The 5414-nt window shown below is 41.7% G+C and overlaps 1 pseudogene; it reads left to right on the top strand.

Annotated features, from left to right (window-relative positions):
• Window positions 1-730: 730 nt before the first annotated feature.
• LOC102995979 (heterogeneous nuclear ribonucleoprotein A1-like) lies at window positions 731-1851 on the top strand (annotated as a pseudogene).
• Window positions 1852-5414: the final 3563 nt, after the last annotated feature.

Here is a 5414-nt window from a genome sequence, read left to right as displayed (position 1 = left end):
GGGGATTTGTGGTTTAAATCTCTGCTTCTGACTCTGTTATTGTTGTTGGCTATATTGATTGTGTCTATATCATTCATAGAGTCAATCTCTTGTGCCTCTCAATGTATATTCAAAACTCCAACTAAAATAATAATGCATAAATGACTTGAAACTATTGATCATATCTATAGTTCTATATAAAATAATGGACATGCACAATGCACATACGGGATAAAATTGGCATAAGTCCTATTGGACAACCTAGAATTGACTTTCAGTCCTTGCCAAGCATTCTACTAGACTAACCCCCTAAAAGGAAAGTAAGAACTGGGGCTTTTAAGACCTGGCATCGAGGGACATGATGGATCCAGGGCAGGTAAGCAACTACCTGGCATTGGGGGACAATATTTGATCACCTAATGCTTTCTATTGAAAGATTAATGATCAAAAGGGGGAAGATGATGAAATAAAATTTATATTTTAAGGTAGGACAAGAAAAACTTAAAACATAAAATTCTCTCTCTGTTTCTTTGGGCCTCCTCCCTCCCTCCCTAATGTGCATTGTGTGTCTGCCTTACACATTAACTAGAGTTCCTCAAAGATGGGAGTGCCTGCTCAACTGTAAAGATCAATTTTTTTTCTTTTTCTTCTGATGCTAGCAATGTTACTTCTTAAAGGAACAGTGTTCTGCTTTCTGCCCGTGGACGCCACGAAGTAAGCATCGTGAAAGTCTCCCCCCTCTACTGCTGTCATGTCTAAGTCAGAGTCTCCCAAAGAATCCCAACAGCTGTGGAAGCTCTTCATCAGAGATTTGAGCTTTGGAACAACCAATGAGAGTCTGAGGAGCCATTTTGAGCAAAGGGGAATGCTCATAGACTGTGTGGTAGTGAGGGATCCAAACACCAAGTGCTCCAGAGGCTTTGGGTTTGTCACATATGCCATTGTGAAGGAGGTAGATGCAGCCATGAATGCAAGGCCACACAAGGTGGATGGAAGAGTTGTGGAACCAAAGAGGGCCATCTCAAGAGAAGATTCTCAAAGACCTGGTGCCCACTTAACAGTGAAAAAGATTTTTGCTGGTGGCATTAAAGAAGTCACTGAAGAACATCACCTAAGAGATTATTTTGAACATTTGGGAAAAATTGAAGTGATTGAAATCATGACAGACCAAGGCAGTGACAAAAGAGAGGCTTTGCTTTCATAACTTTTGATGACCATGACTCTATAGACAAGATTGTCTTTCAGAAATACCACACAGTGAATGGCCATAACTGCGAAGTAAGGAAAGCCCTTTCAAAGCTAGAGATGGCTAGTGCTTCATCCAGCCAAAGAGGTGGAAGTGGTTCTGGAAACGTTGGTGGTGGTCACTGAGGTGATTTTGGTGGGAATGACAACTTTGGTTGTGAAGGAGACTTCAGGGGTCAAGGTGGCTTTGGTGGCAGCTGTGATGGTGGTGGATATGGTGGCAGTGGTGATGGCTATAATGGATTTGGTAATGGTGGTGGTTATAGAGGAGGTGGCCCTGGTTACTCTGGAGGAAACACAGGCTATGGAAGTGGTGGACAGAGTTATGGAAACCAGGGCAGTGGCTATGAAAGGAGAAGAAGCTATGACAGCTATAACAATGGAGGAGGCAGAGGCAGCTTTGGTGGTGATAATGGAAACAATTTTGGAGGTGGCAGAAGCTACAATGATTTTGGCAATTACAACAATCAATCTTCAAATTTTGGACCCATGAAAGGAGGAAACTTTGGAGGCAGAGGTTCTGGCCCCTATGCTGGTGGAGGCCAATACTTTGCCAAACCACAAAACTAAGGTGGCTATTGCAGTTCCAGCAGCAGCAGCAGCTATGGGAGTGGCAGAAGGTTTTAATTACTGCCAGGAAACAAAGCTTAGCAGGAGAGGAAAGCCAGAGAAGTGACAGGGAAGCCACAAGTTGCAATAGATTTGTGAACTCAACCAAGCACAGTGGTGGCAGGGCCTAGCTGACACAAAGAAAACATGTTTTAGACAATACTCATGTGTATTGGTAAAAAAAAACCTCAAGGACTGTATTTGTGACTAATTGTATAACAGGTTATTTTAGTTTCTGTTCTGTGGAAAGTGTAAAGCATTACAACAAAGGGTTTTAGTGTAGTTTTTTTTTTTTGTTTTTTGTTTTTTTTGTTTTTTGGTTTTTTTGTACCCATGCTGTTGATTGCTAAATGTAATAGTCTGATCATGATGCTGAATAAATGTCTTTTTTTTTAATGTGCTGTGTAAAGTTAGTCTACTCTGAAGCCATTTTGGTAAACTACTTCAAGAGTGTGAAGTTAGAATTCCTTCAGGGTGATGCCAGGTTCCATTCGAAATTTATTTACAACGTGCTTGGGTGGAGAAACCATTGTTTTCAAAAACCCTGGTGTAGTTGAACTGACAGTTACTGTGTTGTGACCTGGAGTTCACCGTTAAAATGGTCACCCAAGCAAAGTCATGGCGTTTTTTGGTTAGTAATATGATTGTTGGGACTTCTATGCAATGTATCTAAATTGAATTATGGTACCAGATAAATTTATAGATGGGAATGAAGCTTGTGTATCATCCATTATCATGTGTAATCAAAAAATCATTTAATACCCTCTTAAAAAAAAAAAGAATAGTGTTCTTTCCCAGCTCTGTAAAGAGTCATGATGACTTGCTGCTCATTTTGTATGTGTTTACCTGCACTATGTATCTTTGGTGACCTTTATGTAAAATATCAGTATGCCATTTTGATATATCATCCTTTGTCTCAAAAATGTGTATGACTATGCCTTCAACTTCTAACAGGCAGAGCTTTCTGAGGATCTGCTTCCCATGTTATAATCCTTAGTTTGGCGCAAATAAAATTCTCTTTTTTCTTCTTAACTAATAGTTAATTGAATTTTCATCAAAAATCTGAAGATGGAACATGCTCTGTATGTCCAAAATGGGTATTTACTAAACTGAAGTGTTTAGCAAAATTCCTAGAAGAGTCTGAAGTAACGTTAAGATCTTCATCTGAGACCCAAGGCCTCGGGTCAGTTCTCAGGGAAGCCCCTAGGTGTGGAGGGAGAGTCTGCCTCTCGGGTCAAGGTAATTGGTTCCTTCCTAGTTGTGGAATCCTGACTGGTCCTTGAATGGCTCATGTTTCCTCTTATCTACCCATGGGTGATGATATTCACCTCTCAGAGTTTCTAGAAAGATTGAACAAGATGAGAAAAATCTAGACATAGGATACCCTTGGCACATTAGTCACAACCAGTTCCCAACCTCCCCTTCCTCTCTCCTTCCCTCTCTCCTCCCCTGTCCAGGGCTGACGTCTCCACAGTACAGGATGCAGAGGGACTGGAGCTCAGCAGGCAGGGGATGGCCAGATGTGGAGGGAAAATGTGGCCACCGCCTGCACCAGGCCTCCCGGGTCATGTGCCTGATGGGGACTGCAGGGTTTGTCTCCCCCTCCCTGCCACACCTCCTTCCTGGCCCAGACTCACCAGTCATTCACTAAACAAAGACAGAGGCATTCAAAGGATAAAAAAGGCTACTGTTTCTGTCCCAAATGTTCCAGGTTGAGGGCATGTGCAATCAGACTGTGGTTTTCCGCAACATCCAAAAAATCCTGTATAACGAACATAAATACAAGGAAAATTATTTCAGCACATGCTTTCTGAATTTTTTTTTTGTTATGGAGCTTTTTCTATGGGCTAGATGCTTCACACATATTATCTTATTTAATACTGTAAGCATACTTTTTTTTTTTTTTTTTTTTGCTGTATGCGGGCCTCTCACTGTTGTGGCCTCTCCCGTTGCGGAGCACAGGCTCCGGACGCACAGGCTCAGCGGCCATGGCTCACGGGCCCAGCTGCTCCGCGGCATGTGGGATCTTCCCGGACCAGGGCACGAACCCGTGTCCCGTGCATCGGCAGGCAGACTCTCAACCAGTGCGCCACCAGGGAAGCCCAATACTGTAAGGATACATTTTTAAATGAATTATTCCTGTTGTTAAGAGGGAAGGAGACCTTTCCCCCACCTTTCCTAGACCATTTCTGTGAGAAACTTAGTGTCTGTGAATCTTTTCTCTAATCTTCTGATATGTGTATAAATTTTTGTAAAGATAAGCCACTTGCCAGTTTGATAACCCAGAAATATTTTGCAGTTGACTGGGGTTCATCCCTTCTCATCACCTGAGAAGGTGACACCTCACTCTCCTGTCACTGTAGAGTTTAACATAAGTGCCTTTCTTGGAGCTGTAACCATCTGCTAGCAGGGAAGATTGTAACAGAAATGTATTATCCCCTTGGATAAAGGAGATTGACTAGACCAAGTTGTTCCTTGATTTCCAAGTGAGTTTGGTCAAGTCCTCTATGGGAAGGTGAGGTGTGTTAACCATGAGAGTTTATGTATGTCGTGGTTAAAAATAGGGTGTCATAGAACAGCTGTGGCAGCTTGGCTGTATAAGTGGGTGGCATATCTGCCTTTGCTATCCCTCTTCACAGATAACCTGCAATGCACTGTACTCTGTCTGATATGCTTATTCACTAGTAAAACTGCTTGCTTTGTTCTCTGTTTTGCAGAGAGCACTCTGTTTTGGTAGGAATTTACTTCCCCAACAATAATCATTAGAGCCCTCATTTTACAGATGAGGAAACTGAGGTGAGGAGGTGAACAGGCCAGGGGGTGTCAGACCTCAACAAGCTTCCTGAACAACAGTTCACCCAAGGCTTGCAGATGGCCTTGCTGGTTACATTGACAGCACACTTCATTTCCTCTGACTGGACTTAATAAGATCTGCAGTTGGAAAAAGCCTGTGGAAGATTTGCTTTGTAAATTGTGAAGTGCTACAAAAATGTCAGGCCTTCTTATGATGCAAGGCATTAGGTGAACACCATGGACTTGAGAACCTCTTCACCCTATATAACAAGAAGCTTCCAGGAGGATGGAGGGTCTAGCTTGGGCATTACAAATAAAATCAATAGAATGATTTTATTTAATGATTTGTAATATTTGTATATTTGTAATTTAATGATTTGTAATAAAATCACACTAATGTAAAGTTAAGTTTCCTTTTAGGTAAGTTACTAAATTTAGCTGGCTTTCAGTTTTTTAATCTGAAAAAAGTAGACAAATTCTAACACAGCTGACCAGAACTGTATTAGAGGGTTCTAGGTACTTTCACACAAAGCATTTTGCGGCAAACATTTCTGCCTCATAACTAATTGGCCATAAGGCACTTTAGCCGTGAAAGATAAAATAACTGGTTGATAGTTTAGTTTCAACGGGTTGAAATCCATTAGCATTTCTTCCAGTTAATGACGTTATAAGTGGCTTTATCAAGCTGAAAGATGACAATGATCTGCCCCAAGAGTTGGTTTATTTTGAAACACACTACACTGGAGGCGAAAGAGGCCAAGGATCTTGAAGGCACAGGGTTGAACCCA

The sequence above is a fragment of the Physeter macrocephalus genome, chromosome 2, assembly GCF_002837175.3.
Source record: "Physeter macrocephalus isolate SW-GA chromosome 2, ASM283717v5, whole genome shotgun sequence".
In the NCBI taxonomy this organism is placed as follows: domain Eukaryota; kingdom Metazoa; phylum Chordata; class Mammalia; order Artiodactyla; family Physeteridae; genus Physeter; species Physeter macrocephalus.
The sequence above is the reverse complement of the archived record's forward strand: the minus strand, read 5'-3'. Positions and strand labels throughout refer to the sequence as shown.